At 35.6% G+C, this 12603-nt stretch overlaps 1 protein-coding gene across 1 annotated transcript in view; it reads right to left on the reverse strand.

Moving 5' to 3' along the window:
• LOC120415540 (DNA-directed RNA polymerase III subunit RPC2-like) overlaps positions 1-12603 on the reverse strand; it is a 34427-nt gene that overhangs the window by 3268 nt on the left and 18556 nt on the right. The window lies entirely within an intron of this gene.

A 12603-nucleotide genomic window follows, 5' to 3' on the forward strand; every position in this document is an offset into this window, starting at 1 on the left:
CTTCACCGCCCTGGGCTCCTAAGTGTTTAAGTACGGCACGGAGCGACGGCGCCGAATACCCATATTTACACAAAGAATTTCAGAGCGCCCGCCGCGGGATTCGAACCGGCGACCTTAGGATTGTGAATCCAGTTCGCGGTCCGATTGATCCACACGGGCGGACCACATGGTGACAGCGGTGGGATGAATAAATGAACTGGTAAAAAATAATCACAAAAATGATCTACTATAGTCTCATTATACCATCCTTAAAACGCCTCCTTCAAATTTTTCCTGAAAAAATCAGGATGAAACAAGAAATTGCTAAAACTTGCGTTGGGAAAACAAAATCGGTTTTAAACACTGTTTTTTTTGCCTTCCTCACTGAGGTAAGGCTATAATCCTGCTCTAAAATTGAACTTTTTATTTAAAGCTCGAAAACCCACCTTGATGTATACATATCGACTCAGAATCGAAAACTGAACAAATGTCTGTGTGTATGTGTGTGTGTATGTGTGTGTGTGTATGTGTGTGTATGTGACCAATAATGTCACGCAGTTTTCTCAGCACTGGCTGAACCGATTTTGACCAAACCAGTTGCATTCGACTTGGTTTAGGGTCCCATACGGTGCTATTGAATTGTTTGAAGTTTCAATAAGTAGTTCAAAAGTTATGTATAAAAATGTGTTTTCGCATATTTTTGGAAGTTGAATAAATGGCAGTAAACTGAACCAAACATCATCATGATATACATCGTTAGTTAGGTAATTGAAAGACCTTTCCAACGAGTCCAAAACATTGATAATCTGGCAACCCTGTCTCGAGTTATAACCACTTAAGTGATATTTATGTGCTTTTTTGTAGCCAGATCGCACTTAAATGTATGTAAACAATGTCCGGATCCATCAACCGACCCATCGTTGGTAAGGTAATCGAAAGACCTTTCCAACGAGTCTAAAACGTTGAAGATCTGGCAACCCTGTCTCGATTACTGACCACTTAAGTGATATTTATGTACTTTTTTGTAGCCGGATCTCACTTAAATGTATGTAAACAATGTCCGGATCCATCAACCGACCCATCGTTGGTTAGGTAATCGAAAGACCTTTCCAACGAGTCCAAAACATTGATAATCTGGCAACCCTGTCTCGAGTTCTGACCACTTAAGTGATATTTATGTACTTTTTTGTAGCCGGATCTCACTTAAATGTATGTAAACAATGTCTGGATCCATCAACCGACTCATCGTTGGTTAGGTAATTGAAAGACCTTTCCAACGAGTCCAAAACATTGATAATCTGGCAACCCTGTCTCGAGTTCTGACCACTTAAGTGATATTTATGTACTTTTTTTTGTAGCCGGATCTCACTTAAATGTATGTAAACAATGTCCGGATCCATCATCCGACCCATCGTTGGTTAGGTAATCGAAAGACCTTTCCAACGAGTCCAAAACATTGATAATCTGGCAACCCTGTCTCGAGTTCTGACCACTTAAGTGATATTTATGTACTTTTTTGTAGCCGGATCTCACTTAAATGTATGTAAACAATGTCCGGATCCATCAACCGACCTATCGTTGGTTAGGTAATCGAAAGACCTTTCCAACGAGTCCAAAACATTGATAATCTGGCAACCCTGTCTCGAGTTCTGACCACTTAAGTGATATTTATGTACTTTTTTGTAGCCGGATCTCACTTAAATGTATGTAAACAATGTCCGGATCCATCAACCGACCCATCGTTGGTTAGGTAATCGAAAGACCTTTCCAACGAGTCCAAAACATTGATAATCTGGCAACCCTGTCTCGAGTTCTGACCACTTTAGTGATATTTATGTAATTTTTTTGTAGCCGGATCTCACTTAAATGTATGTAAACAATGTCCGGAACCATCTTCCGACCCACCGCTGGTTAGGTAATCGAAAGACCTTTCCAACGGGTCCAAAACATTGAAGATCTTGCAACCCTGTCTCAAGCTATGACCACTTATGATGCCACTTATGAGCCCTTGAAAGATATGTGTGTTTTTTGTATTCCGGAACTTAACGAAATTAGACGAAATTTGTGTCCAAACCCATCATATTACATATCACCCATTTTTGGAAAAGAGTGAGGAAGGCACCAACCACATAGGTGGATTAAGTTAGTTTTTTATTTATTTTTTTATGTTATTTTTTTCATTTCTATTATGATTTTGAATCTTCTTTAATGTAGCTTATTTTGAAATTTTTAGCCATAACTGATTTTGATCGCATACATGTCCCATATGAATTTTCATAACTTTTGAGTTATTTATGCAGTTTGGTTCAAAATCGTATGCTTTTTCAGAAAAGCCAGAAAACACATCCAGTACTCTGTTCTAGATACCAGGAGGAAAACCAGTTATTTCGCACATAACACGTAGCCTTATGTGTGGGTCAAATTTGTCTTGCTTTTTTCTCAGCTTGCTGTTTTTGCATATGGGTCATTCCATCTCAACTGTGCACGAAAAAGTGCAAATTTGAAAATTACCCTCTCCGATCCTGCTCAAATTTGGCAGGGCTGTTGATACTATCGAAACATGCAAGAATCCCGAATTTCATCCAAATCGGACCACCCCCTCCATTTTTGTACCTCCCCAAAACATCGACTTTTTGGCGATTTTTGAGCAAAACCCCTATTTTCAAACGGCGATAGCTCAGGAACCACAAATCTTAGAAGGTAGGTCTTAGACTCAATTTTGAAGGAAATTGGACGTAGAATCCATTTCCGTGATCAAAATTTTGATTAATTTATTTTTTCTACCTGCATTGCGCAATTGAAAACTTTAAACGGCCGTATCTCAAAACACCCCATCTTATTTTTTTGATTTGACCTCACCATCGTATTCCCCGTCCAATTTTACATAAGAATCACTTATCGACAGAAATGAATATGTTTCGTTCCAGAGATATCGAATTTTAATGTTTTGATTTTTTGAGATTACCTACATCAGCTTCATTCGCCGCATCTGCTGGAAGCACACAGGCGGGCTGATCAATAACTGCTACCTGATCATTTATTGAAATAATAATTCATCATAAATAATCTATATCACTTTGAGCAAAAATTAACTGTATAACTGTAGGAAACAGGAGTTTAATCGCAAATGTTTATCTGCTCAAAAAAAATTAAGTGAATTTCTGTGCTAACTCACACGACAGAGCAATAACGACACACAGTAAAGGGCAGAATTGGATTACGACGGAGCGTGCAGGAAAATGCAATTGATCTTGTAAGTAACACTGAACAATAAGTGCACGATACATTATTGAGTAAAAAAATATGAATTAAAATTAATAAAATTTGTTGATACGTTGTATTCTAGTGAAGGACGATCACAAGGAGTAGGAAAAGGATTTCTGGAAAGTATAAAAATGAAAAATGTTAGAAAATTACAAAGTTTGATCTGCTGCGTAGCGGCTAATTCCGCAAATAAAGTTGCGATGACTTCGACACCATCAGAACAACAATGTTTTTTTTTCTTCTATCATTCTTGGATTCTTGGAACACAATACGGCTGCTGTCCACACGTATAAATATTTTGTTAATTAAATGTACCGTGACCAAAATCATCTTTTAATCAAATGGAGCTGGCTCACAATATAAAAATCGATTTAATATGATCAAACTTTTAATCCATAAATCAGATTTTGGGTTTTTTGCTAAATCGTCAGTTGTGTGCTATCTTGTGACAACGACCATTTAGTACTATTCGAGAAAATCGATTTAAAAGTTTGACGATAAATATTTTCAAAATTATGAATGATAGAGTCAAACTTTTTGTAGCAATCGGTTCGTATACTATCGCTAAACAATCGCTCCAAGTTTGGTTAAACCAGTTAAAAGATACAATACATTATGTAAACAAAAATCTGAAAAGCACGTGTCACAAGTGTGTTTTGAAAGTAAAATTGTACTACGTGTCACAAGTGTGCACAGTATTCCCATACAAACTAAAATAAGCTTAAATCAATAGTTTAACCGACTTAATCAGTATATTTTCAAAAACAAAACATTGCATTGCCTTTAGAAAATGTGTATCAACATAAATTTGTGAAAAACAAGAGAAATTTTCCACATTTTCCAACAACATGTATGACGTGTCACAAGTGTGCACGATCATTTTGATGATACATTGGTCTATGTCACAAGTGTGCATTACGATATCCGGGAAACGGAAGCGAGTTCCCAAAATCGGGTTAAAGCATCTTGTAGTGTTTGTTAAGTATAGCAAAACGTCTTCATTAACTCAGTTTCGACCAAAATGGCCTATGTCACAAGATAGCACACAGCTGACGAAATAGCACTATTTTGCTACCGCCCATGACAAAGGCCCTAGTCATGGCCTCGGGAGTACTCTAAAACGGTTAGCAACACGTAAAAAACGGTGCATTCAAAATAACCCAATAAATATTCCTTACTCAAAAAAGATTGATCAAGGTATTAGCTATTTGAAAAAATATTTGCGTAAAATTATAAAAATAAAATTAATCATCTCTCAGAACACCAGGTAGCAGTTTTTAATCAGCCCGCCTGTGTGCTTCTAGCAGATGCGGCGAATGAAGCTGATGTAGGTAATCTCAACTACTCAAAACTTTAAAATTCGATATCTCTGGAACGAAACATATTCATTTCTGTCGATAAGTGATTCTTATGTAAAATTGGACGGGGAATACGATGGTGAGGTCAAATCAAAAAAATAAGATGGGGTGTTTTGAGATACGGCCGTTTAAAGTTTTCAATTGCGCAATACAGGTAGAAAAAATAAATTAATCAAAATTTTGATCACGGAAATGGATTCTACGTCCAATTTCCTTCAAAATTGAGTCTAAGACCGACCCTCTAAGATTTGTGGTTCCTGAGTTATCGTCGTTTGAAGATAGGGGTTTCGCTCAAAAATCGCCAAAAAGTCGATGTTTTGGGGAGGTACAAAAATGGAGGGGGTGGTCCGATTTGGATGAAATTCGGGATTCTTAAATGTTTTGATAGTATCAACAGCACTGCCAAATTTGAGCAGGATCGGAGAGGGTAATTTTCAAATGCTGTTCCGCTTCAGATGGAATGACCCATATGGGACACTTCGGATAATCTAATCTTCGGATAATCAAATCACGAAAACACTTTTTTTCTCGTCTTATTTTTGATAGTAAACTATCCTTGAAACTGTTAATTTATAAGATTACAAATTTTGAATGAGACAATTTTAAGAAATAATAGTTCATAACTATTTGTTCCAAAAAATGTCTTCGAATATATTATGATACCATTCTTTCAAGCCATATTCTCTCAATCCTTAAACCTAAGGTTCTGATATTTTTTTTTATTTTATAATTTTTGTACAAATGTTGAAAAAATTAAATAAATTTATGCATCACGAAAACAGCATGATTCGAAAAAAAAAGGTCTCAGATCGGGCTCAATTTTTTTGAGATCGAGCCTGAATTTAGTCGAGGCTTGAGCCAAATTCTCAAAGGGAATTAGACCTGTATTTTTTTGTTTGACCCTTTAAGGTGACCTACGCCGTGTTAGGGTGGTTCGAATAATTGCAATTTTCGTCGATTTTCTCAAAAAAAACACATTTTCAAAAACAATATAGGGGAACCTTACCCTTTTTCACCCTGTTTCTTTTATCGACCTATCAGCACTTTGATCATGAATTTCACCTTTCATAAAGTGTTTTTGACTGTTCCAAACAAATAAATAGCTCAAATAAAAGTGATCAAGCAACTTACCATTGTGATGAGAATTGGTCGAACGGCTTAAAGTGATTAAAATGGGCATATTTCCCCTTACTTCGCACCATTTTAACCGATTTTAGCGGTCATGGACGCAAATGAAAGATGATTCATTAAGCTTTGAGAGAAAAATAGTACAGAATTTTAAAAATCTAGCCTTATAATATGGAGGTCTCGGGGAAAATATTTTTATCAAATTCCTCGGACAAATTTACATAACATACTTCAAAATGGTAATTGAAAGATGCAACTTAGCCATTTTTAGACCACCCACATTTCGGTCAAGTAGACCAACCCTTAGGGATAAACAAAAAAATACGGGTCTAATTAATTCGGCCAAGGAAACCCCACTCCAATTTTGAGCCCAATCGGACCACGTTTTTTCGGTATCATGCTGTTTTCCCGGGGAATTGCTGCATGTTTATTTTAAACTAAAACTTTTTTCTCAAGAATAAAATATGTTTGCTCGTCCATCATAGAAGAAAATGATAGTTTCAGTTTTACTTGGGGTTTGTAATTTCCGCACTGATGGTGTGGAACGTTTTCATACTATGTACAATGCAAGTCACTGGGAGAAACAATTACATTTTAAAACAAGAATTTATATTTAAGAGAGGAAAGTTAAAAAAAATCGTACATTTGTCAATTTTTGAAACCGCAAAACTGAAAATAATAGTAGTTTATGCAACAAGTTGCAAAAAGAGGATTTTTTCAGCACGAGTCGTACATTTATCCAACGAGGTTCACCGAGTTGGATAAATACGACGAGTGCTGAAAAAATCAAGTTTTGCAACGAGTTCCATACAACATTTTTTGCAATTTCGAAAAACACCCATTGAGTGAAATTTTTAAGTCGAATTTTCATGTATTTTGTCAATAAATCGTTTAAATCAAAAAATGTTGAAAAGTGTTACTTTTTGAAACAAGTGCTGAAAAGTTCAACTTTTCAGCACCCATTTGAGTGCTGAAAAGTGTTACTTTTCAGCATTTATTTTGAAAAGTGTTGCTATTCGATTCTGTTATTTTTGGTACAGAAAAGTAGGCTATTTCGTCGTTCAAGAATGACAGGAAAAGTAAGTAGTTTCACGACGGAATTGCAAAAAAATATTTTTTATTATAGTAAAATAACTGCAGTCATGTCTTAGGAATTTTAAATAAACCACGTGGCCAACAAATTTTAATGTTTAGCCCAGAAAAAAATATGTTCTCATTGTTTTGGCATAGTTCTACGCCGTTTAAGCTCTTTGAGTTGCAGGAATTATAATTAGTTAAGCTTTCAACGAAAAAATGTTTAGAGAATCAAAAACCTAGCCAAACTAACTTTCTCAAAAATGTCAGTGTTCATAAACGGGGTTTCGAGATAAAATTTATTGAAAATTCTAGGGTTTTCAGAGTCACAAGCGCTAAAACGGCACTATGGTAAATTGGTAAAGAAATCGATTTATTGAATTAAATTGACATATCGTCGCTTGTGTGCTATCCTGTAACACAATCCATAATTCAGGAAACCAAAACATTTTTCGCATATTTTTTATAATCTGATCAAATTTGAGTAACTTTTTCAATGCAAAGCTCCTTCAAATATTACATTACACCTTGATGACATTTTGGAACATTACTAGGAGTTTGTTTATTCTAAATTTTACAGGACTATTTTAGCTATATGTAAATAATGCAATCATTGAAACATCATTTAACTATCTCAGGTCTGAATTTGGAAAAAAGTCATTTAAGGCCATTGCAAATTTCATTTCAAGTTTCTGTCTCCGCAAAATTTATGCAAATTTGTGACCGAGGCATAACTGTAATGTTGTATAAAGCATTTTGTGATACTTTTTTCTAATTTTTATAATTTATACCTGAAATTTGCTTTTTGATCTTTTTTTTTATTAACGTTTTCTCAAAAAAAAAACCTTTTATTATAATAACCTGAGTTTAACTTTGTAACAACTTATGCCTAAACATTTGTATATCTTTTTGCATAGTCAATTTGAAATTACACAGAAACAAAATGATGGTAATGTTCATCAGGAAATGATGACAGATTTTGTGTCAAAAAATGTGTAAGATTTCAACAGGAATGGATGAGTATTCCATTAGTTTCTGATAAATTTTCATCAGGTTCACATTTTTACAAATTAAAGTATTATTACTCAAAAAAGAGGTCTCCAACCATCATAAATTTCAACCTTGAAAAATTTAACTTTTTTTTGTGTAATCTTAGATTGTTATTGATGGAAAATTCCGTGAAACTTATTTTCTAGACGTATCAACTAGAATCTAGTTAAACGTTTTATTTTACTTGTCCAACATTTCGGCTCCACTTAGTGTCTTCTTCAGGGGAAACTGAGGCATATTTATTCAGTTAGTAAATTGGTATGGCACTTTAAGTAATTTGAAAAAAAATGCAGATCCCATAAAAAGACTACAATGAAACACATTCAATCCATCAAAAGAACAATCGCCGTCAAGTAAATGCTCCGCCTACGATCAATAGCGCTTGACTCCCAAATAGCAACACACGTTATTACAGCTGGTCGCTTTCTTTACCCATCCGTCGAACGCGCGTACATTATTGAAACAACCCATTTGCCCAATGAATCGCGTAAGTAATGAGTGCGTTGTGTTGTAGATCACAACAAGTCTGCGGTTGAATTGTTTCATCAACTTCCCTTCAATGCACACACACACACACACCGGAAAGGAGAGGGGTTCAAAACCCCATCTTAGCCCTAGTCGAGCGCTCGTTGCGCTCAAACTAAGTGCTACTAAGTGCATCAAGATCGTGTACTTATAAAAATTACTACAAGACTGGTGAAGACAACAACCCAGTCTTAAGTCATGCGTCCGATCGCCAACTCGCTCAAGGTTCGTCGCCACTGACATTTAAGTCTCCCGTGTCTACTCGCGTAACACACACACACTGCTTCGTTGCTCGGTTAACGACATACTACACTGCGGAGTGTTGGACTCTTTCTTCTCTTTCACCGTCGCCTTAGTAACTGCTACTAGTGCACTATAATAACGCCTCCATGGTTACAGCGCGAAAACAGGCAAAAATTATAATTTAGATCGCCTTTCCATTTTTTGTTGTTGCTTTTTCTTCGATCGTGTTTTTTTTTTCTCTCTTCTCCTCCTCGCGCTAATTATTCATTTATGAGGTTTTAGCATAATTTTCCACCTCTTCCTCACGTCTTCACGTTTTGGATGCCTTAATTAATTCAGCAAAACACTATCGTCGCGCGTCCGGTCCAGCGATAATGGATGTTACAACAGAAACTCCTCAGCTTTGTGAGTTGTTTTCCACCAAAGTTGCTCTTTTCACGGATCGAAAATTTTCCGTCCCCATATGTGCACTTAACTCCAACTCCTCACCACTCACCACTCTTAGTCCACGCGATTAATTCAAATGACCCAACCTTCGAGGCCACTTAACACGTACGAAAATCCCAAGACTCCAAGTCTCTGTTGCCCAACTCGCGAATTGGATCGAGACAACAACCTCCCACAAATAACCCCCAAAAACCAATCACTCACACAATCAACGAATGCAACGTGTGACTAAGCTCTCAGTCGGAGCTTAAGTTCTGCGCGGCTTGGGAGACTTGAACCGAACCGAACCCGACGAATGTGAAAGTGAGACTGAGCCGAATAAGTCGCGGAAAGTCGCGTTTCAAGTCTTGCAAGCCACGGATCTTCATTGGGGGTACGGTTGTGTTGGTGGAGTCGTGGATCATGGACTTGAGTGTGGTGTTGGGGAGTTGTTTCTTTCGTACTCTTTTAATGTTTTCTTTCGTGCTCTTCGTCTTTACGACTGAAACGATCGTGTGTTGTGAATAGAGAGCGCGAAGAGGAAATGGATAAGTTGAAGCAGGAGTATGGTTTGTTAGAAGTAGTGAGGTTGGGTTTATAAATAATTTAATAATAAATTGGGTACTAAAGCCCTGGGTGCTGAAAAGACAGAATGCGTAACGTGATTTTCGAAAGCTCCCCACTGCTCCCCACTAATACAACTGCACTACAGCTGTAAACATAAACAAAGTAGAAGGCTATGTTCAAGCTCAAGCGTGACATATTTTTTGCTGCTGAAGTGAATTATTATGAAACATTTTGGATCTGTTGATGTTGATGTTTTCGATGAAAAATAAGGTGCTTCGCACTTTTTTCTTTGTAGACTAAACGATGGGCGGCCAAAAGAGGCCTTTTTTGTTTTCCACGAGATGAAAAATTGTGTCAAAAGTGGGTGGAATTTCGTGAATCAGAAGAGCAACCGAATGGAAGTTCCGAGATTATGTATCTTTGATGTGTAGTGATAATATCGGAGTAAGATTATCCAATATTATTTGGAAAGTACTATTCATAGTTATTGATAATTTGTCGCTAACATTTAAAAAAGCGTCATAAACATAGGTTTTGCGTGAGACATAGCGATTATAAAATTTTAGCGACGAATTATGCCAATCTCGATTTCAACCCTCTTATTAAGATGTTTTGACTTCGAATACCTCAATAGCCATCGATTTTTTTTTATTCCTGACTAAATAAATTTTAGATCGATCACAATACTTGCCACTTCTTGGTATAATTATGCGAACAGTAAATTGGTTCCGCTTTGACAGTTCTAAATTGAGGTCGCTTTGCGGACAACTATTCTGCACCCAGCTAAAGCCCTATGTCAATTTTTATGTACAACGGTAAAAAACACGATTAAAAACCATTTCTGATCACTTTTTTTCATTTTAATGCAAAATTTTTGTTTGACAAGACAACATTTTTTCGATGGATCAACTATGGTCCCCTTGGAACGAGCTGTCAAGTAGGAGCTTTTCTGTCAAGAAGGACCGCGAGGTTAATTTTTCAAAATTGATTTAAAAATCCATTTCAAACTCTTTGTGGTCGTACAAAGGGTCATTGTACTCAGAAAAATAAGCTTTATCGCTGTAATCAATAAAATCAGCAATCTAAGCTTCATTTTAGGACCCAATTAACTTTTCTGATTCTCAGAAGGAATTTTTATGTCAGATTTTTAGATTTGCAAAATGTTGGGTTTTTTTCGTGTTCTTCGATCAAATTTCGCATTAAAATAAACATTTTCAAGGCAATTTTTTATGTTTTTATTTTTATCTAAAAGTGTTGCTTTTTTAAGTTTATGTCGTCCTCCGCAAAAAAATTTTTTTAGGCATAAAAAAATCTATGGAAATAGAAGTCTAATCAACTTAAAACAATCTCAAATGCATTTTATCCATTAATAATAATATTTAGAATGTTTGGGCTCGTTAGAACATATTTTCATTTTTTAAGCAATTCCAATGCGCATAAAAAAAAATTCTCGCGATTTTTTTTCCTCGGTATAAAGATATTTTGGAAACTTATGATTGCAAAACAACTAGACAGTGACAATAAAAAAAATCGATATCAGGGATACCATCTGAGGCCCTGACTTGATTCCTCAGGCAAAAATAAGTAAATGTTCCAATTTTGAGCAAAATCGGTTAAGGTTAAAGGGTCGCTTTAGATCGTTAAAGTTGGTGAAAAAAAAATCTTTTCATACAAAAACGGTTCCTTTCAATCGCTAATAACTCGTCAGGGTTAACTCGGATCGTTTTGCGGTCTACGACAAAGTTGTTTTTCATAAAATTTTACCTTACACAGCAAAAAAAATGTTTAGTTTTGGAATGTTGAAAATGGTTGAATATTACCTCTTTTTTAAGTAATCTAAATATATAAAAAATTTCGACGGTTTTGTTCGAACGCGCATCAGTTGATAACGGAAAGTCAGATCGGAGCGCTCTTTTCTGCGTTGGGTTCGTATAAGCCCAAGAAAGGTTCTTACGCTAAAGAGTGGCAACTTTGGCCACTCCGGAACCGATTCCGGAAGATCTGAAATCAAATTTTGATCACAGGAGGCTGAATAAACAAAACATGCAAAAAACGTCAACAAACGAAAAAATGGCAGGACGAAGTTTGTCGGGTAAGGCTTGTATTACCTAAAAAATGTGAACCTGATGAAAAATTACAAAATTACAAATTACAAATAACAAAATACAAATATTATTTTTTTGAAGCAAAATTTGTTACTATTTCCTGATGAATATTATGTACTATAATTTTTTCTGTGTAGAATCGCACTCTTGACAAAGATCCGACACATTTAACGCCACCTTTTGGTGAAATTTGATTTTTTTGCATTTCTCCATAATTTTTTTTCTTCAATTTTTCGCATATAAAATTCAACGATCAAAAGCGACCCTTTACCTTTACCGATTTGGCTTAAAATTGGCACAGTTACTTATCTTTACCAAATGAATCAAGCCAGGAAGTATCTCTTAAGATTTTCCAAAATTTTAAATTTTTCTTTCACCCTACTTGACAGGTGTCCAATGCATTTTAAAACACTTGTTTCATTCAAATGTTAGAACTGAGGCTTGTAATTTCCATTTTTTAACTTTTTTTTATGAGTAGTGTTGGGATCATATTCGAGTTCGTCAATCAAAAATAAGACCACGAAAAAAAAAACATTTTTTTCCTGATTCGATTATCCGAAGTATAATTTTTCCGAAGCCTTCGGATAATCGAGTCTGGATTGTTCTTATTTTTTTAGAAAATACTTATTTTCATAATTTGAAATAGCTATGTCAATTCAATTCAATTCGGTTTTATTGGTGAATTATCAATATACAATAAGTTCTTTTGGAATACATAACAGAGTTTTGGAGTTCCTTTCAGCTGTGTGTTACATTATAATCCATTTTGGAACAATTGTTGCTTGTAGTAAGGGGTTACCGAAAGTAAGAAAAAGATAAGAAAAAAACTTACTAAAATTGCAAGGGAAAGGGGATAGAAATAGAGAAAGCTTAAAACTAGATCA

Source organism: Culex pipiens, chromosome 2 (assembly GCF_016801865.2).
Source record: "Culex pipiens pallens isolate TS chromosome 2, TS_CPP_V2, whole genome shotgun sequence".
NCBI classification, from domain to species: Eukaryota; Metazoa; Arthropoda; class Insecta; order Diptera; family Culicidae; genus Culex; species Culex pipiens.